Genomic DNA, 22,465 nt, shown 5'->3' with positions numbered 1-22,465 from the left:
AGTGAGGTGGAAATAATCATGTATTAATTCTCTGCATTACAAAATCTTTTCAGAAGCTATTATCAGAGCAAGAGGCATTGTGGTTTGGATTCAGGGTGGGAGAAATCCTTTGTGCAGCTGAAAGCTATTGTTCCTCTGTGCAGATGAAATTGTACTTGCAAATCTGCCATTCAAGGAGGGGTGGGGGGTGAGGCAAGGTGCCTGGGCAGAAGAAAGGAATTATCCAATAAAATAATTATTGGTAAAAATAAAAACTTCACTGAAACCAAATTTATCTTCATCGAAGGATCCTTTGCTAACATTTTAGGTAACTGACATGAAAAAAAAGCAGAGAAGAGTGGACACTTTTTATTAGTCTCCCTGTAGGAAAAATATGACAATCTGTGGTTTTAAAAGAATCCAAAACTGAAATCTGATTTTCAGTAAATTTCCCCCGTAAGCTGTTTGGGGTACAGTCTGAAAAAGGTGTTAAGTGTTGCTGGGAAGAAAAAAAAAAGATGAACAACTCTACAACAGGACAAACATGGAGAGTCTCCTAAAAAGATACCTGGAGGAAATTTTCACAGGTTTTACTTCAGTACAAACCAGACTCCAGCACAACACAAAGGATAGTGGTTCTCCACCTCGCACTTGTCCCATTTACACTCGCTCTCAGAAACAGTTAGATAAAGCTGGTTAGAGCAGCAGGGCCGGATGGTTCACATGCTCCGGGCACACAGTGTTGTTTACTTTGGATACCGCAAATCAAAACTTCATAATCGAACTTATCTGTTGGTGTTTTCAGATGCTAGTCTTCAGTGTTGGCAAGAGATGTGTACGTGAAGACTCAGCTCAGCTCCCCTCCCCTCCCACCCTTCTCTCTACCTCCCCACTAAAAAGTCCTTTTTGCAGCCAGGCTATTGCTTTAACCTCAGTTTCAGCAGATGTCAGTTCATCACCTGAAACGAGGTCAATTTAACGCTCGGACTTGGGGGACTGAGATCCGATGGGAAGGTAGGTTTTTTCAGACTCTACACAGGAGTCGGAAAGATTAGATAAAATCGACACACACAAAAGGCAGATGGATTTCTGGGAATTCCAGCTTATTCAAATCACTGAGAAAGGTCACTGCAAAGAGCCACAGATCCATTCATTTGAAGGGGCACAATGATCCTTCCTCAACCTTCAACGCCACAAAGCACTCGGGAGCTTCTCTGTACCTTTTAGTGGGATTAATATCCCGAACAATGCTTGAATGCAATCAAGAATTCAGCCAGTTCAAAGATCCCTTGATCAATGGCAGATACTTTCCTCCAGTTTCTTAGAGGCAATAAACAGAAGTGGAATGTGTGGCTAGATTAAGAACCGCACGCTGTAGTTCGTATTGTACAAAGGAGCAATAGGATGCAACTTTAAAAGAGGTGTCAACAACGAGCTGGAAGGCGGAGTGCTGGGGATGGGGAAATTTTGAGAGTTTCAGTATTTGCTTGGAGCGACACAAAAATGCAACAGAATTTAGGCGTTGCTGAAGTGAGCAGCGACCAGGATGTTGGGAGATCATCGGGAAACGGAACGGAACACATGCTGGCATAGGCTGGGTGCGTGCAGGCATCCTACCGCTGGCACGCTTTGTCTCCTGCTTGCCAGCCATGGGAATAAGGAAGTCAAGGAGGTGGGAACCCCAGACGTGAGGTCCTGTTCTGGAAGGACTCGACTGCCGGAGGAGCGAATGGGAGAGAGAGAAGAGCTGGCTGGAGTGACTCGAAAAGCCAACTTCGCTCTCCACGCTTTCCGCCCAGAGCAGATCGATAGACGCCCTAGGTGGGACTGTCAGAGCCAGAGCCCAGGAGCACGGCCCTAGCTGACTCCACTACGGGCCGAGCTCAGCCCCCGCCAGCACTGAGACAACGCTGATTCCGAGGCACGCAATTCAGGAATCAAATCAAGCACCAGCTATTGCCTCTGGCTCCCACCCTGCCGACAGAGCGGGCCCCGTTTGAATAAGAGAGTCGCGGCTGTGGCCCATCCCACAAGGTCTCGTGTAACCATAAACAGCTGCAGATGCCCAACCTGCAAAGGGAAGCGCTGAGCCCCAGGACCAGCCGCTGGGGCCCGGGATGCTCGCTAGACGGGAAGGGCAGCCCTTCCTTCTTCCCAGCGAATAATCAACAACTCCACAGACCCTGCCCCCGGCTTAACGCACAGAGCGAGACCCCAGCGTGAAGTGGTTAATTTGCAGGCGCAGGAAGGGGAAGCGAGCGGCCTCCGCCCAATAGGCTCCGCCAGAGTACGGCTGGCGGGGAAAGAAGGATGTGCGCTGCTCGGAGCCAACAAATCAGCGTGGTCACCCTTCCCAACTCCCCCGTGTCACTGCAGACGCGTGCAAGCAACGGAGAGGAGCAAAGGCGCTCTTGGCGGAGGGAGACACGAGGGGTTTAAAGAGCCGAGAGCCGGCTGGGCGGCAAAGCAGCAGCGCCCGCTCCTTGTTCTCTAACTAGCGCACGAAACCCGGGCGCGCCGAGCCGGCGCAGTCATGTGCCCGCCACGCACAGCTCCAGCTCGTGGCTTTCATCCTGGGGCAAAGCGCGACCCCTGCGCTGCCCCTTGCCACCGCTCCCGCCCCCCGGGAAGGGGCTCTAGCCGGAGAGTAACTCGAAGGCTGGGCTCTGGCCCGCCGTCCCAACCGGCCGCGCACACGCACCGCGGCTCCCAGCTGGGGAGCAGCCAGCCAGCTAAGGGCGTTTCTTGGCTTGGCTACGCCGAGGTTCTCCCCATAGCCACCGCTCCCGGTGCCCCGCACGACCACGAACCACGCCCGCAAACCCACCGACAAGCTCGGGCCGCCGAGGCCCAGCTCAGCCAGTCCTTTACCTGCTGCCAAGGTGCGCTCCGCGCCGGCGCAGGCTGCGAAGGGCTCCAGCCCCGGAGAGCCAAGGCGCGCGACCCGGGCCAGCAATCCTCCTTCTTTGCCAAACTCCTTCATCTCCCCCCTCCCTTCTCAGTGGACACAAAGGCTCGCCGAGAGCGGGGCTGGCCGAGAACTGTGCTCGCGCGGCTCGGCTGCTGCCTGCCCCAGCCCCGCTCCCCCGGGGGCGGCAGGCGTCGGAGGAGGACGGGCGCTACGGCTGTCCCGGCGGAGCTGTCCATCACCGTAGGGCGCAAGGCGTGCGCGAGATTCCGGAGCGCCCCGGCTCTGCCCCTCCTTATATTGGCCCGCTCGCAGCCCCTGTCGGCTGCAGCACATGGCCCATCCACCGGTTACTATAGCGATGCCTCCTCTCCACATGTTGCTGACAGCAATTGGCTAAGGAGGCCTGGGCCGTTAATAAACCCTTCGCCGGAGTGAGACTATGAATGGACATTGGCTTTGTCACTCATTTGTAAAGCTGCTTGGGGTTGCTGCTCCCCGCGCAATATTTTTGTGCCACTCTTGCAAGATGGAAGCGCCAGAAGAACAATGAGGGAGCAACCAAAAAAAAAAAAAAAAAGCCAAGAAAAAAAAATAAAGCTCATTTGCATGAGAATACTGCAAAGAAATCTGCCTCGTCTCCTCTTGTAGAGCGTTTTCCCCACGGACCCCCAAGTAAAGAATTAATAAATAGACACACAGAAAGAAATTCGCTCAAACTTGGGCCCGATAAGGGCATCCGCCTAGGAGGCATCCAACTATTTTGCATTAAAGAGACACTTTAGTAAAGGGTACCACTTCCAACACGTTTGTCCTGCATGTCAAGCATAGGCCTCTAGCCATACAGAACTAACTGCAGGGCCGGCGTGTTGGTAGAACTCTTAGCTCACAAAGCCCAGACTATTGTAATAATGTGTGATAACACGCTTCTTTAGGAGCGGAGACGGCGCCCTTGTGCTCGGGGCTGTACAAACACGCACTAAAAGGCGTGGAAGAAAGGACAAAGAGGATTGTTTGGAGAACTATTACGTGGTCTCTCAGCGCGCCACCGATTTAGGTGCAACTGTTTGGGGGGAAGTGTCCCAAAGGATCAAAATTACGTTGTCCCCAAGCGGTCCCGACCTAACTCCCACCCCAGCGCGAGCAGTAGGGAAGCTCCGGGGTCGAACTGAACATCTGTTTGCAGAGGGCGCTTGGAAGCCCCGCAGCTGCAGCGGAGAAGAAAGCGCGCGCTGGGAAGTGGGGATCGTGTCACATGCAGCTGACAAGCCTTTGGGAGGGCTCTTTAGTCTCTCCTGCTCTTGAAACCCAAAGGTCTCCTCCCGCCTCCCCTCCTCCATTGTTTCCCGTCTTGCTACGCCAGCTGGAGATGGCAGGCCCGAGCTGGGCAAAGCGAGTGCTTCCCCTAACGACCCCCCTCTCCCTTTCATGGGCCCCCAGCGCCTGGCCTCTCCCCTGGAGCGCCGCCCGCTCCCCCTCCTCCACTACCGGACCCAGGGCAGAGAGGCCGAAGACCGCCTGCTCTGAGAGGCTCCTCTCGCTGCCGGTGGGAAGCACACGCCGCGCTTGTCCCGCGTCCCCCACCGCCACAGCTCTACCCGGGGCTGTGCCAACCCAGCGCCCCCAGGGCAGCGGTGGGGCGCAGGGTCGGGACCAGCTGCTCCCCCACCCCTAGACAGTGGCTCATTATAGGGGAGGGGTTGTGGTGGGGGGGCGTCTCCCAGGGGATCCGTGAATGAGTCTGGACGTGTCTCAGCGTAACTAGGAGCAAACCCGGCCATTACCCTGGAGCCAGCTGCCGCCCCCTCCCCCACACGGGGCAGCTCCGCCGAGCCGCTAGGAAACTCACTCGTGCACCTATCTGTTCGTAAGAACTAGCGTCTCTCTCACACACACACCCCGTTCATCCACACGTTAAGAACTGGTGTCACAGACACACACACACACACACCGTTCATCCACACACGTTAAAAACTGGTGACACACACACACACACCGTTCATCCACACACGTAAGATCTGGTGTCTCACGCACACATACAAGGACAGCCACACATAGAGACAGCCACACACGTAAGAACTAGTCTCTCTCTCTCTCTCTCTCACACACACACACCGTTCACCCACACACGCTCACACCCATCTAGCCCCGCTGCCCCCTGCGCCCACCGCCGGGCTCCCCGCGCAGCCCCCCTGCCCCCCGGTGACACGTGGTGCGAGGTGGCGATGACGCCACCAGCCGCGGAATGGGGCGGGGGGGGGAGGAGAACGGAGCGAAGGGAGGCGAGGATACCGTGTCCTCGCTCCAACCCGCGCGGAACCAGTTCCCCTAGCAACGGGGCCCCGCCCCTCCCTGCCGTCACAGTAGGGGGGAGCGGGCGCTCGCAGCCGGGGACTGTCACTTACCGCCCGGCGCGGGGCTGCCCGGGGCAGTGGGACTGTGCGCCCTGCAAGGGGAGCGCGCTGGTGTGCAGCACCAGGCGGCCGCGGGGGAGGCGGGTCAGCGGGTGGGTGCTTGGCGGGGTAGCAGCGGGCGCGGAGGGAGAGCTACCGGCGGGGAGAAGGAAGGCCCTGCCGGGCCAGGATAAAGATACCTCCCGCCTGGCGGCCAGAGGCAACTAAGCGGGGGAGGGGCAGAAACCTGGTCGGTCCTGCGACTGGGGGAGCTGGGGGTTCCCCGCCGCTCAGGAAATGGGGGCGGGGCAGTGCAGCTAGCTGGACGTGCCGCGCTCCGCGTAGTTGCGCCGGGAAACCCCGGCCCCCGCTGTTACTTTACACCGCCGAGTCCGCGCGCGTCCCCAAAGGGAGGGGATGGGCCGCGAGCATCAACACCCCGCCCCAGCGCTCCGACGTGCCCACTCGTGCCGGGGGGTGGGGGCGAGAGGGGTTGGTGGGCAGTGGCTAGGAGAGGAAGAGGAGTAGAGCGGTTAGGGGGGCGGGCTCAGGTGGGGGAGCGGAGCGGACCGGATCCAGTCAGTGGGGCGGCAGGTTCGGGCTGGGGGAGGGGAGGTGACTGGGTTCGGTCAGTGGCGGGGGAGGGGAGCAGACTGGGTTCAGTCAGTGGAGAGTGGTTGGGGCTGGGGGAAGGGAGCGGCCGATCAGTGGGGGCAGGTTCGGGCTGGGAAAGGGGAGGTGACTGGGTTCAGTCTGTATGGGGGGCAGGTCGAGCTGGGGGAAGGGAGCGGACCGGGTTCGGTCAGTGGGGGCAGGTTCGGGCTGGGGGAGGGGAGCGGACTGTGTTGGGTCAGTGGAGAGCGGTTCGGGCTGGGGAAGGGGAGCGGACCGGGTTCGGTCAGTGGGGGCAGGTTCGGGCTGGGGGAGGGGAGCGGACCGGGTTCGGTCAGTGGGGGCAGCTTCGGGCTGGGGGAGGGGAGCGGCCGGTCAGTGGGGGCAGGTTCGGGCTGGGGGAGGGGAGCGGACCGGGTTGGGTCAGTGGGGGCAGGTTCGGGCTGGGGGAGGGGAGCGGACCGGGTTCGGTCAGTGGGGGCAGCTTCGGGCTCGGGGAGGGGAGCGGACTGTGTTGGGTCAGTGGAGAGCGGTTCGGGCTGGGGGAGGGGAGCGGCCGGTCAGTGGGGGCAGGTTCGGGCTGGGGGAGGGGAACGGACCGGGTTGGGTCAGTGGGGGCAGGTTCGGGCTGGGGGAGGGGAGCGGACCGGGTTCGGTGGCGGGGGGGTTGGCTCGGAAGACAGCGGATTAGTTTGCGAAGTGGGGGGTTGGGAGAGGACAAGGCTGCGTGTGTGGGACGTCGGGTTTGCTGGGAGCGGCGAGAGAGCCCGGGCTGGGTGCGGGTGCGGAGGGGAGAGAGGGCAAAGGCTGGGTCCGCCCGGAGTGCGGGATGGCACTGGAAGCCGCGAGGTGAAAGGGGCGCTCCCCGCCCAGTCCCTGGCAGGCAGCCGCCGGCCCAGGGCACCCGCCCACGCCAGTGGGGAGCGGGGAACCAGTCAGTCCCGCTCCCGCTCTCTCGCTCCTGGGACTGGGGGAGCGGGATATGTGGGGCGCCGTCTGGTGCAAAGGGCGCCCTGCCTCCAGCCACAGCGGGACCATGAGGCTCGGGGCTGGGGCGCCGCGAGGTGGGCGATCGCCTTAGCCACTCCGCGCAGGAAGGCAGAGCTGCCAGCCACGGCCGCCCGGAGTCCTCTCCCCAGAGAGCGCAGCTCTTACACGGCCCTGCAGCCCGCTCTCCGCCCAGGCCGTGTGCCTCCCGGCCCCGCCCGCCCAGCTCAGCTCAGCCCCAGCGGGGGATCCCCCCCACCGCAAACTGCTCCCCTCTAAGCCCGGCTCCTGCACAGCCTACAAGGCGGAGGGGCTATTACCTAATGTTTGGTACAATTACCGAGCCACAATGAAGGGACTTCGCTGGCTTTCTCTGGAGCAGGAGAGCAATCCAGTGGTAGCGTGCTTCTTCTCCCCAGTCCTCCCTCTAGCCTGCGAGCTGATTGCTATCTGCTCCGAGCCACTAAGCAAAGAAAGCAACCAACGTAGGGAGGCAAACCCCGTCTCCACCAGTGCTACCATCACCACTCGGCCAGGCCATTTCAAACGGTTGGTCTCCTGGAAGAGCATCATTTTAGTTGGCACTACAGCGCAGGGTACCATTTTCCGAAAGAAGGCACCCGCCCGGCCGCCTTCATTTTAAAGAACAGAATGGCTGGCCATATTAACTTTTTTGGCAATATTTTCAAGAATGGAAAGAGGGTAGCCACTTTTTTATCCGGTTTCCACCTGATTGCCCTGGCTGCACAATAGAAAGATGCTTGGATTTCCAAATATGAAAGTGATCTCACTCATGTATCGCCTACTTGTAATCTGATACATTTTTAACGTACGTTATTTTGCTAATGTATGTCTTCAAGATGACATTTTTAGTCTTCTGTCATTGTAGTTTTCTGGTAATATTGTCACAGCACACACGATTGGCTCACTAACCTATATTTTTTAAGCTCAGAGATAAACGGACCTGTCAAGGGACTTCATTAAAAGGACATATTTGTGTTGCGCAAATTGATCCTTTTACTGAACTGTTTCACAATCTGCCAAATAATTCAGTTAGCATCCTAGCTTATTTTCCTTACTTACAAATCCTTTGTCACTTTTAGGAAAAATATTGCACATTTTCAAAATCCTCAGACAATAAATTATTTGAGCACAAAATTAACTTGGCAACAGTGTCATGAAATAAATGGGTACTGTTCTTAATGCTCATTTGAATTACTTTTTTTCACATGACATCTTTGGACTTAATTTAACAATAAACTAATTTCCATGATTCCTGTTATTTCTTTGGCATGAAAGAATTTTAAGTATGAGACAAAATATAATTGAGGGGTATGTTATATAGATTACATTACTTTTATGTAAAATAAATAATGTATTATTCATTTAAAACAGGATGTTTTCTCAGGTATAATAAACATAATATCAACATGTTCTGTGTATGCTTCATAAATTATCAAAACAATTAAAATAGTTTTAAATGATTTCCACGTATGATTCAAAGCTGAGTTAAGGCATGTTCTGCATTTACTTGTAAAACTTAATGTTCTGTGATAAAATCTCATTTTCAATTTAAGAAACCCATAACTGCCATCTAAGATATTTAAGTGATTTAAATATACTAAAATACCTGAAAAATTTATTTTAAACAAAAAGGTGAAAGACATTAGGAATAACTTTGTTACTAAACACTATTTCTTGTTTGCCTAGAATAAATAAACTCTTGGTGAAAACAAATTTGAGACATTTTATCTCGATATTCATAAATAAAATAACTAACATTTGAAAGGTAATGTAGACTAATCATCGAAATTCAAGAACTATAATATATTTCTATATTCAAAATAGTAAATCTCTCAAATATGAACATGAACATTTTGGTTACATATATGCACTAAGGTTATGGCACAAAAGGTTATGTTCAGAAATGGCAACATCTAACATTCTAATATTATTAATTGTTGACTGCTATATTTAAAATATTACTTTAAATGTTTAACTTTTTGTGACTTTTAGATTATACATTTCCCTAAAATGCTACATTTTAGATTTAATTATATATTACTGAAAGTGCACAAATGAGGTTTTGCATTAAGTTTATTTCCCTCTCTCTAAAGGAAGTCTGATATTAAAACAACAAAACAACAAAAGAAAATAAATAATGCTTTAGCTTTGTTTAGAAGTTTTGTCTAACATCCTTTGGAGCCTTGTTATTTAAATGCAAATCCTAGTATGCTGCACAGGGCTTTTCAAAGATATTTTCTGTCTCTAAGAATTTTATGACAAATCAAAGTTGAATTTCATTCATTCCCATGAGCAAAAATGATCTCTTCAGCTTTCTATGCATAGTGTACAATCAATTTCTTCAAAGTAGGTAATTTTCCCCTTCCTTTTATACATGTACATGCTAAAAGGAAGTTAGACGCTCTCTTAATATAAAACAGTTAAGCCTCCTTGAAAAGAAAAGTCCGTTTCCAGATTATGTTCCTAGAATTAGTTTTTAATTCACATTTTAAGATCTGTAAGTAGAGTAAATTTTACACATTGCACTAGAACAAGAAGTTTGTCTCATTTTCTCTTGTTGTGATGTTAAAAGCTGCACAAAGAACCCTCCTAACACCAAGCTACAGTGATCTTAATATTAAAAATGACTTCATTTTAGCTAACATTTGAATCTAATTAATTTTTTTTCAAACAATCCACTCAGTTCAAGCTAGATACTCTACTTTAGAAGCAGTTAAAATCATTGAGGTCATTTTACCCCCTTTTATTTAACACATAAAATAAATAAATTTGAAAAAACAAAACATCTTATATGACTTCATCTGATCAAAAAAATGTGGATACACATTTCATGCTGGTTATTTTAGTCTCATAAATTGTGTTCACACAGGTGGGGGGAGTGTTTAGTTTGTTTTAAAAACATTAAAAGATGCAGAATATTTTTTCTTAGTGAAGACTGACATCAGCCTGCCTGAAAAAGGCCAACTCAACCCTATAGTATGTTGACACTCTCCCTTTAAAAGCAGAATTCTGCTACTATATAGCCTGTTGAGACAATCAGTGGTGTAATCTTAGGTGTCTTCATAAATATGTTTAAACAAGTACAGGTTGATGTTGTTTGTTTTGTATCATGCCTTTCAAAATAAAGACAGAAAGCCCAAATAGCTGTTATTGCTCCAGGATATATAATAGGAACAGATTCACAGAAAAAAAAATCCTATGCAAATTTTTAGACCAAGCTTTTAAAATTCATCTTAATAAAAGATGGCATAATTCTTTAGATCTGCATCTGGTCACCTTTAAGGAGAAAGGGCACATAGTAAGACAATGGAGTGCTCTTGTTCATAATAGTGATGCTACCAAAAGAAAAAAAGAAAGAAATTCAACAGCTCAAGAGTGATCTCCTCCTATAAATAGTCAAGAACATTATTAACTGGCAACAGAACAGAATATAAGACATACATACAAATACTCATTTATTGTATAAATTGGGGTAATGGAAAATGTTTTAATGATATGTTTCTTTATAGCCTTTTAATTTTTTTTTAAATTTAGTTCTTTATAAATTAATGGGACTAATCAGAACACACATCAGTGTTTGTAAGATCAGGTCCAAGAGGAGGAAGATCAGTAAGCCAAGAAAATGTTTATATATCTAAAATTGTAATTACATAATAATTAGCTTTAAACTCACAAATTGAAATTTAAAATAACATTTACATTTAAAAAGTGTTGATGATTTAAAATGTGAAATTAAATGTCAATACTGTATACAAAAAGTTTAATTAAGCAGCCTTATTTAAAGAAATCCCGGAACCTGTTTTAGAAGTGAAATTTGGGGACAAAGTACAGATAGGTAATTTCATATTGAACTTTCGTGTTACAACTGAACACATCTATCATTTGAATATGAAACTTGTTAGGGTATATTTGGAAAATACTTGTACATACCGTACTATGTCAGTAATGTAGCTGCAAAGGATGAAGGCGGATGCTAAATACCAAATTCTATGGTTTAACAAATAACTTGAACTAAAGGACTACTGTAGTAATAAAATATTATTTAAAAGTGTGTGGGTCTATATTTATTCTCTTCCAGATTTCCAGATAAACTTGTTAAGTTTACAAATGAAAAAAAAAATGTTTCTAACAGCCACCACTGCAAATTCAGTCTAAGATCTACAAACAAGATTTGTTCTTTTTATGTCTTATGTCATCACCACTTTGTCCAGTTCATCATTATCTGATTTTGATAGGCAAAGTACAGACACCTGCTGAGATAAGTTTACAACAGAGAGAGTTATTCTTCATTACTCGACTAAACTACTTCTTTCCTACCTGAGTCTTACACTAATATGCTTACATTGGTTTTAAATTTTTTGCATTATGAATTTAACTATTAAAAGGGTTTATATAAATAGTTACATGTACCACAACAGGGGTTCTTACACTTCATCTTGTAGACCACATTTTAATATGGAAATTGTCTGTCTATGCCTTCCTTCCAGTCAGAGTTGCACAGGTCAAAGAGCATTCTTATGGCAAGTACATCAATTTCTTTAAATAAAGAACATAGTATTAAGGTAGACTTGAGTGAACTGTTATCTGTTTTATAAGGCAGTTTAGCAACTGGAAACAAACAGAAGTAGACAATGCCATGAAACCAACCAATGCCCTTTGAGCCAGCCATGGTTTATTGTATTTAATATTTCTAATTCATATAATAACTGCATAAGTACATCACTTGGGTCTTGGTTTTACACTGTGACTCACATTCACACTCTGAAGGGTTGCATAGTATTAGCAATATCACCAATAATAAAAATCTTAGGATGGTAATCAGATCTATTATATGAAATACTCAGTAGATGGATTCTATAATCTCTTGTTTTTTGGAAAACAGATATCACAAGGAATAGTATTAACAGAAGGGACTTCCCATGTTTGTTAATTTGACAAGAATATAATAGTTTTTTTTATTTATATACTTGTTATTTGTATTTGATGCAGCTGGTAATTTAAACAAGGCCACATTCTGCCCAGGGCACCAACCAACCTCAGAGGGAACTGCATGTAGCCAGGGGTGCTGGAACAATTTTTATAGTGTGGGTGCAGAAAACCATTCAACCAATGGTAAACCCATATACAATGGAAACCACTTCAAGCCAGGGGATGCAGCAGGAACCCCGGCACTCCTAGTTCCAGCATCTTTGCATGTGTCTGCATGAAAAATCTGACAGTATTTTGAAATAAAATAAACTATGTTAATAAAAGGTACTGAAACTGCTCAAACTGTGCACATGGTATGTGTATAAGTATCTGGACCAGTTCAGGTTTAAAATTGCCATGAATAACTATGGGTCATACCTTCCCCATAGTGGTCTACTTCCATTCAGGTCTGAGGAAAGACTCTGAGATTCCTTTTATGGAGTTTCCTAGAAAGCCTTCTATTGTGAATTAGGTTTAGCTCCCCACAACTAATTAGAGGTGGATCCATTTCACAAAACCAGCCAATCCTCTTAAGATCTGCACAGCTAATGAGGACTCCATGAAGGTAAAAGCTATTCATGCAAAAATTCTGAGCCCCGATACCGGTCCTCCCAGCCCCTCTCTGTTCCTGTCATCAGAGGTCTTAAAAGAACCATGCTTCCATGGGCTATCCAGTAGGTTGCTGGACGTAGAAATGGCGTAAACATTATGATTAGCCTTAATATACCCAGTGAAGTTCTGCATGGTTGGTGATACAAAGATACTCCCTCCTGTGGCATGAACCAAGAAGCCCTGTGAAGTACCATCCTCCAATGGAGTCTACTGAGCTGTTAGGAGAGAGGACTTGTGATGTGAGAAAGGCTTAAACTCTTGCAGGCTGCCCATGTTTGATTTACTGTGTTCTTTGCTTATAGGAACAAAGGATATGACTGGGTTTCATTCTACTATAAAAGGTAATTGTCTGAAAACATTCAATTGTTTAAAATTATTAGTGTATCAAAAGCTTCTTAAATTTTAGTTACAGCAACATTGATAACAGCTGCCTTCTGCTATTCCATTCTTAGCGCAAATGAAAAAGACAATGTTGAAAAATGACACGTGCAGACTCATTTTAAGGTTTTGTTTTCATTAGTCATTACTTCCTGTCAAAGATATTTATTTTACTGTTTCAATCCTTTTAGTACCTTTTTTTCCAAATAAAAACTTTGAATTCATGATATTGTCTATAATTTTGTAGAACATCTGGTCTGTATCTTTAGTTTGAGGTGGACACTAAGGCGATGTCTACATGGTGAGTTGCTTTTTGAATAATTTACGCCATTTGCAGAGTGCAAGTGGCTTAAATTATGTTGAAATTCCTTATTCTGAACTCGGTGCCGTCCAAATGGCACTGGAGTTAGGAATAAGCAGCTATTCTGAAAGTTCCGTTACCCCTCATACAATGAGAGATACCAGAACTGGAATACTGATCTTGAAACAGCAGGGCTATTTCGAGCATGGGGAAAAGCCACAGCAGAGTTCCTACTTTGGGATACATTTGTATCCCAATATAGCAATTGCTGTGTAGACATAGTCAAAGTGTATTCATCTGGGACAAAAATCTGCACCATAGTCAATGAATAATCATTCCATTTTATTAAAAAAATATACTTTAAGTATAATGGAGATGCTTGCTCCAAATGGGAAAAATGAAGGGTTGGGGGAGGCAGGAAGGGACTTGTGCTAAAGCTATTTGTAATAGTGCCTTCAAAGGCTCACATGACACTTCCTTTTCCCCTATGAAGTCAGAGAAATGTGCAAACATCAAATGTGGGAAGGAGGTGATGCACGATGGAATGCGTTTCACCAGTGCAGAATCAGTTGCAAGTAAGACTGAATGCAGGTATCTTTCTGTTTTTGTTTTTGTTTGTCTTTTAAATTTGTTTGCTTGCACTGTCCTATGGCCAGCCTTGTCATCATGGTTGAGACACTTTGGATAATGTCACTGAGGGTTCAAATACTCGATTAAAAGAGGACAACACATATTTCAAAAGCCCCCTCCTCTGTTTTCAAGACTAACATCCACACAGAGAGGAAAAGGTAACCAAAATGTAATCAAATGAAATATTGATATACACACAATAAAAAACATGTACACAAACACAGCACTAGACTGATGAAAGGAAACAAAAATGTCTGAAACTAGGCAGACAGCATACCTCCTCTATATCTGAGAGAAATTTTTCTCTGTGGTTTGAATCTGGAACATCAGAGTTAGGAATTCCCAACTTTTAAGTCAAGCTATGATATTCACTTTCTCTATGATTTTAGGCTAGTCTTATATTTTTTCGTCCTTCAGTTTTCCCATCTGTAATATGGGGTGAATTATATCTGCCTTTCTACCTGAAGGGTATTTTGAGGATTAACTCAATAGAAGCCGAGTAAGCTATTTAGGCTGTGTCTACACTATGAGATAAATTTGAATTTAATTCAGTTAGCTCAATTTTACATGACAGTCTTGACTGTAAAGACCATTAGCTCGATTTTGGGTACACTAAGCTTGAGCTTACAAAATCACAGTTATCTGACAGGTACAGCATTAAGCTCGAATGCAGAAGTTCGATTAAAGGCAATTGTGGAAGCACCATGTCTTAAAAGCGAATTTATCAGCCTCCAGAGGTGTCCTGTAGGTAACCCACAATGCTCCCCTCAGTGCTCCGCTCTGCCCAGTGCTCTCCAGTAACAGGAAGACGGCAAATTTCCAAGCAGCAGCAGTGAGCCTTTAGTTGTGGCTTCATGTTAGTATGAGAGTCTGAGAAATGTCTCTTTCTTTCTTTGCTATTAGTGCTGTGAGCTCATCTGCCCATTCAAATAGCCCCTGCAGGGAGTTTGTGGCTCTGTCTGTACACTTACTATTTTTTTCTGTGCTGCCTGGCACCAGCCGATGCCCGGGTACCACATGTCAACAAGGCTGTGCTGGGGATTGTGCTTGCATAACACACCAAGAAACTTCTTCTCAGCCGTGTACATTTGTGTGCGAGCCCCTTTTCCTCCCACACAGGCGTCACACAGTCTGGGTCTTTCCCGCGTTCAGACACATCACATAAGAAGCGCTCAATCCAACTTAATAAAAGGATGTGCCTGCCATTTGGTGCTGACCATGCTGCCAGTCACACATTTAGGGCTCCAAGGGTGGGAAAGATATTTGGGGTTTTGCTGCTGCCATAGGGAAAGACCACCTCAACTGGCTCTCCAGTGAACCCCTTCCCTTTGCCCATACCAGGCATTGCTGCCACCGGGGAAAAGTCTCCCCCCAGTGGCTAAGAAACATGGGGACCTTTGCTGCCACTGGAGAAAAGCCCATAACAGGGCTTGCTGCCACTGGGGGAAAGTCTCATGAGCTGGGGGGTGGGCCTGATTCCCTAGGAAGGAATCATGTCAAATGGTCCCTCAGTGCTTGGCTTGCTTCTTTCTTCCTACACTTCTCTATCCTCTTTCTTCTCACTTTCAAATATGGTCCGGGCCTCTGTACTATTTCCAGGGATCACATGCACGCAATGATGGGAAATGGGACAAGTGGATGGCCAGTTGAGAATACAGTTGCTGCACCCACATTGGCACTATAATGTGGGGGGAAACCAAAAATGATTTTTCCTACACTTTTCTATCCTCTTTCTTCTCACTTTAAAAAACAGTCTGGACCCCTGCGTTATTTTCAGGGATCACATGCAATAATGGAAGGTGGAATACTCAGCTGGATGGCCAGGTGAGAACATAGTCATTGCACGGAAACCTTATAGTGCACAGGAAAGACAAAGTCTCTCCCCAACACCAGTATAGTGAAGGGGGAAACCAAAAATTCTTTTTTCCTACACTTCCCTATCCTCTTTCTTCTCACTTTAGAAAACAGTCCGGGCCACTGCATTATTTTCAGGGATCACAGGCATGCAATGGTGGGAAGTGGGACAAGTGGATGGCCAGTTCAGAATACAGTCGCTGTACCCGTGTTGGCAATGTAACGTGGGAGGAAACCAAACATTATTTTTTCCTAGCCTTTTCTACCCTCTTTCTTCTCACTTTGAGGGTCCCTCCACCATTTCCAGGAAACAGCATATTTTCAGGGATCAGGAGGGGAATGAGGAAATGGAGTGTGGGAAGATGACGTCAAGACCAGCCAGCATACTATGCTACAGGGATGAGGGAACTGTGGGATAGCTTCCCACAATGCACTACTGCAACAGTCAATATTAGCCAATTTGTGTGTGGCAGCAGTGACTCAACTTTGTGAGGAGCATGTGGGAAGTGAAGATGGTCAAATTCAAACTTATAAATTCCAGAATTAGAAAATCGATATAAATAAATTCAAATCTATCTCATAGTGTAGATGCAGGCTCAGGTAATGAGTACACCAAAGACAATTTATCCTATAGTGTAGACACAGGAAATTATTACTAAAAAGAAAATTCATTTAGAAACAAGAAAGCGACCAGACATACTGTGAAGTTTTTTCATATACTACAGCACATTTAAGAGATTATTATAAAGGTGCGGTGTGTTTCTTGGCATTATCTTGAGTAGACAAGCTATACATCTTGAATGTGCACAGGAAAGTGGAAATACCCCTTCCCTATTATCACTAAAGTTAGTTTAAATATCTGAGGGGGAAATTGAAATAAAAAGAAGAGAGTAATTTTTCTCCCTGCATGATTTTTGTTTAGTCAACATTTTCTGAAAATTTTCATTGAACATTTTCGGTTTTCAGATTTAGACAGGACAGTATTTTTCCACACCTTCACCTTTTCTTCCTTACTAGTTCCCCTATTTCCTTCTTCCCCATTTTGATACTTGAAAAGGGAGTTGGGGGGAGAGAGGATAGGAAAAAAATACAACTACTACTATACTACCACCAGCACCACCATCAAGCCTAAATTGTTCTACCTTCCATTGTGCTGAGGACAAACAAAAAAAAACCCACGGAATTATTTAAAGGTATTGTTTTTAGGTACTATAGTTTTTAAGGCACTATTACAAATAGCTTTAGGACAAGTCCTTTCGATTTTTCAAAAAGGCAATTTTTCCAGTGAAAATTATTTATTTGAAAATATTTGACTAGTTCTAATTATTAGTGTGCTAGGAGAGGGATAACAGAATGTTTAACTTTTTGGTTTTTAGCAAAACCCACCCTGTTTCACCAGAGTGACACTGAGAAAAAGGTATTTTTGATGATGAAAAAATTTGCAGTGGAAAAGTATCATTGAAATAATGCTAGGCTTTAAAATACATTTTGCTTTCTGATGTATGTTTTCCAGAAGATTTCCAATCAAGGAGATGATTGCAAAGTTAGAAGCCTGCAAGTAGTGAATATTTTCTTCTGAAAAGCAGAGATGGAGGACTAGGCAAAGCTTGGGGTGGAGCTACCACTTTAAAAAATAAATGAAAGGCAAAATGCACAGAAATAACTCTAGCTGATCCAAAAGAGTCCGATCTTTACAGTTACGACTTTTTAAAGTAGCATAATTTCTTTACAAACTCATGTTATTGACAGGCATTTCTCATACAACCCCTGATTTTAAAAATAGTCAGTTCCCCATACTGAGGCCTAATATCTACTGTTTAAAACAGGCACATCTAACGGATCAGCCGTATGGATAGCAAGCAGGACCACACGCCTGCTAAAGAAATTCTTGCAAGAACCAAGTGTAAAGAGATGTGTATCCAGACTCTGGCAGAGAGAGATATTTGTCCCATGTGTGATCAGTTACAATGTAATACATATAAATATGTTATATGAAATACTCAGTGGATACCGTTATACTAGCAAATTTTGCCAGAAAAACCCAGGTGTTGTTGCCAAAACTCATGGAGCGTGCACACACAAATGCATTTTGTTGACAGTATCTGGACAAAACACAGCACTTTCACCAGTAGCATTCTGCCTCAAAGCTTTGAGACATAACGCTGGTGTCAACAGATTCTGCCAATAAAAAAGTTTCATGGACGCTCTGGGGAACCTTCTCTCAACAGACAGGGCATCCACAACAATGGGCAGCCCTGTCTACTGTGCTTTTAGGTGCTTGTTTTGTCAAGAGAGCAGAGCACTCCCCTGATTGGCTTTTGTGTGTGGCCACACTCTCTCAACAGAAGTTTTATCAGGAAAACTCTCCCGACAGTGACTTCTGTTGATGGAGCACTGTAGCGTTCCTGTAGCCAGTGAGAAGATGCTTTCAAGAAACATTCCCTGATGACTGTGTTTAAATGGAGAAGCAGATGTTACACAGAAATGTATCACTTGAAAACTGGGAGTCCAAACTTTGCCAAGATTAGTACAATACATTCACTAGTTTATCAATCAAAGTGATCAGAAAATATGACAGATCCCTATGGTCCCCTGAAAGATGTACTTTGCATGTGGAGCTCAAAGGTGGCTGAGGGAGGTACAAAAATACAGGCACCTTTTTTGCATAAAGAGAGAACTGGCAAGAAGAGTCTCCTTTCTTCTCTCACCAGCAAATTTATGCCCCCCCAGCTACATTCTCCCCACTCTCACCTCCTTCCAGCTATCAAAAATGCAATTAGACATCATAAGACATGCTGACTTTTGCACCTCTTAATCCACTGAATTGTGACTGGGCCACTCATGAGTAACACAGGTCACTAGAAACTTAAGCTAAGAACTTGTCTACCATTTCCCATGATTGTATAGTTTCTCTCTGGGTCTGAAGTCAGTGAAACTATGACAGTTTGCCTCAGATGTGGATTTGTCCCACTCTGTCTCTGCACTAAAGTACACAAGCACACACACAAGCTAAGAATAAAACAGTAAGAGCTAAAAAAATGAACAAGACTTTAAATTACGTAGGGCTTAAGTCAAGGTACAAGAGAAATGAAAGATGTAGCTGGGTGTAAGATGTGGCTAGTGGGAAAAATCAAAGATTTGGACTTCTGTTTACATATAACACACATGCCTTGTCTTGTAGTTCAATCCAGAACAATTGTCCTACTCATTTCTTTTCCTCATATATGACATAGACCTACATAAAAACTATGATATCAAAATTAAACTGCCTTGAAATTGCAGGTTTTAGAACAAGTACCATGGCGTAACCATGCTAGTCTGTATCTGCAAAAACAATGAGAAGTTCTATGGCACCTTGTAGACCAACGTTTTCCAGAGCATAAGCTTCTGTGCGCAAAGACCCACTTCATCAGATGCATCTTTGTCCATGAAAGCGTATGCTCCAAAAAAATCTGTTAGTCTATAAAGTGCCACAGGATGTCTTGTTTTTAGGGTTTAGAACCACATCCAACATATGTATGGGAGGAAAAACTCCATCAATACACATCATACATAGATATTGGGCTAAATCCTGCCCTGCTCCCCAGTTGTTATGTAATGCTCTATTGGTGAAAACTATCTTAAACAGCTGCCTGAGGATTGTCCTTGTGTGTAAGGGGTAAATCTAGTTTAGAGCCCCACAAGTAGCACCATAGGCCACTTTTCTGCTATTCCCATTGAAGAAGGTACCCACCAGAGGGCAGGGGCATGGCTAGGTGTATTAAAATCACTTGAGGGGTATCATGATCCTTCTAAAGTGAAAGCCAGATTCTATTTTTAATGATCGTCTATGGCTTGGAGCAAACCTTGAGGGCTCCATACTCCATTCCATGAACACCACAGCATTAACACTTTACCATGAGTCAGTGCGAAAACATGCTCCTGCATACATCCTCTCTTCCTATCCTTTGTTTCTCTTCCTGTCCACTCTCCTTTTTCTGTTTGTCTCCTTCTCTGCTGTTTGTGTCTCTCTTGTGCATTTCTGTCATTGCAGCAACCCCCAACTTCCCTCTAACCACGGGTTTCTCTTCATAATTTTAGTGGATGGGAAGAGGAAGAACAGTGAAATAGTTAATGTTTAGTATTAAAGTGCAACATACCCCCTCCTGCTGTCCCAGCAGCTCCCACAGCTACCTAGAGTGCTCATGGCAGTGTTCTGGAGACAATTTAAAGGGTCTGGGGCTCTGGCTGCCACCGCTGCTGCATGAATGGCAGCAGCCAGAGACCCAAGCCCTTTAAGTTACTGGTCCCTGGGGCAATTACCATTTTTGCCCTCCCATTTCCCCCTGTCAGCAGGCCTGCATGTGAAAATGGAATTAATGACAGGTATGTGAAACATCCAACCTCCCTGATGTATTTCAATGGCCTGTTTTACATACCAGATTCTGCAAATCTAAGCCTATGATTTTTTAAAAAGTGAATCTCTAGCTCTCATAGTTGTAAAGAAAATCTTCCAAATATGACCTGAAGATGAACTTTAACTCTATAATTTTCCTGACTTTTGAATACTTCATTTTGCCATCTTAATGTTCCTTTAACGTAGGCCTTTGTATGTAATACCCTAGGGCATTAAAAAGAAAAAAAAACCTATATTTTCAGCATGTACAATGATTTGTTAAACAGTGATAGAACACTACACTAAAAATGTTCATCCAATATAAGTCTTTGCATACCATTTGAAAGAAGTTAAGGTTTCTTTTGAGCTCTCCCTTCTTCTACCCATGCTGTTAGTTATTTCACTCATTTTCCTCTCACTCATAATTTTGGTAACCCGGGATAGAAAAACTGTAACTTTGTCTGTTCTGAACATCTTCACAATAGAGTTAGGACAAAAATGTCTTTGTAAGTACACAAAATAGTTCCAATAAAATTATGTTTCCACTAGTACTTTTCAAAAAGTCTGCTTCTTTGCTAAACGCTTAATCCTATTTTATTTTAATCTTCAATTTATTGAGAGTCAGCAAAAGATGCAAAGCAATAGGATATGCCATTGAGGGTGCAGTCTACTGACCATAAAGTTCCATTTGTACCAAGGGTTTAATAAAGATGGCTTCATTCTACTCTGCAAAGTGTTACTATTGAAGGTCACAGTCCCTGTAATTTAACTGCTAATGTGTAGACCCTCATCTTTGAGGGATTATTTTTGGATACATGTCCGTACATGAGCGGATCTGATTACAGGATCAGGACCCAAATTACTCTTTGGCTTAGGACGTCATGGGCTGCTAGCATAACCTTCTTTTTCATTGCCTCCCCACCCCTTTTTAAACACTTTATATATAGTGACATTCTCTGACCCGTAAACTAACATGGAATGCTTGCAGGGATTGACTAAAATGCAGAAGATTAGCCAATCACCTTGGCTGTTCTGGGCCTGTAGTTGGCTACATCAAAGTTCCTGTTCAAGTTCCCAGGTTCTCTTCAGCTGAATTCATCAATTAGTCTACAGCTACATTGCAGCCTTATTTTGAAATACCATCCTGGCCAGGGGCCTTTCCTGATGCAATGCCATCGATGGCTCTCTTCAGTTCATCCACAGTCAGTTCTTGATCCAGTTCGTCCATTACTGGTAGGAGCTCGACGGCATTGAGGGCTGCGTCAACCACAACGTTCTCGCATGAGTACAGCTCGGAGTAGTGCTCAACCCAGCGCTCCATCTGTTTGGCTTTGTCAGCGATGACTTCACCAGATTTGGATTTCAGAGGTGCCATCTTGTCCTGGGTGGGTCCTAATGCCTTCTTCATACCCTCGTACATTCCTCTGAGATTACCAAAGTCAGCATCACTGACACCCTGTCGTTGGACACTGAGCTAAATAGGAGGATCGGAAAAGGGGCCACAACTCTGTCCAGACTCAGCAAGAGAGTGTGGAATAACAACAAGCTGTACACTCACACCAAAATGCAAGTCTACAGAGCCTGCATCCTCAGCACCCTCCTTTATGGCAGCGAGACTTGGACCCTGTATGCCCACCAGGAAAAGGGGCTGAACGTCTTTCACTTGTGCTGCCTCAGGCTCATCCTTGGAATATCATGGAAGGAAAAAGTGACCAACACCGCCATCCTCGAGCAAGCTGGAATCCCAACCATGCACACCCTCCTCAGGCAGCGGCGGCTCCGCTGGCTTGGCCACATCCACAGGATGAATGATGGAAGGATTCCAAAAGACATCCTGTATGGTGAGCCAGCCTCTGGCAAAAGACCTCCCGGACGCCCCCAGATGCGCTATAAAGATGTCTGCAAGAGAGACCTCAGAGAGGTAGACATCGAGCTGGACAACTGGGAAGAACTAGCAGATGACCGCAGCAGGTGGAGGCAGGGGTTACACAAGGGCCTTCAGAAGGGCGAGATGAGGATCAGACAGCTAGCAGAGGAGAAGTGAGTGCACAGAAAGCACACTAAGGACTTGCCAGACACCCCCCACATCTGCAAGAGATGCAGCAAGGACTGTCACTCTCATGTGGGTCTTCATAGTCACAGTAGACGCTGTAAATGAAGTCCTCAATTGAAACTATAAAGGGCGCCATCCATAGTCTATGAAGACTGAAGGATGCCTACTACTACTACTATTTTGAAATAAGATATTTTGCAACAGCTATTTTGAAATACCTTATTTTGAAATAACACATCTACTCAAAAGAATGCCTTTTGAAATATCACCCAGCTATTTCAAACTAGCATTTCTGGACACATAGTGCTATTTCAAATAGTGTCATTGGAATCCATTATGGCTTCTTTCAAAACAGCGCTATTCCATGTCTTAACAGCGTGTATTTTGAAAT

General features: G+C 45.5%; 1 protein-coding gene across 2 annotated transcripts in view; it reads right to left on the bottom strand.

Moving 5' to 3' along the window:
• PTPRN2 (protein tyrosine phosphatase receptor type N2) overlaps positions 1-22,465 on the bottom strand; it is a 1,102,513-nt gene that overhangs the window by 147,162 nt on the left and 932,886 nt on the right. The gene's annotated exons all lie outside the window — the stretch shown is intronic.

Source organism: Carettochelys insculpta, chromosome 2 (genome assembly GCF_033958435.1).
Source record: "Carettochelys insculpta isolate YL-2023 chromosome 2, ASM3395843v1, whole genome shotgun sequence".
NCBI lineage: Eukaryota > Metazoa > Chordata > Testudines > Carettochelyidae > Carettochelys > Carettochelys insculpta.
This window is presented reverse-complemented; position numbering and strand designations above follow the sequence as displayed.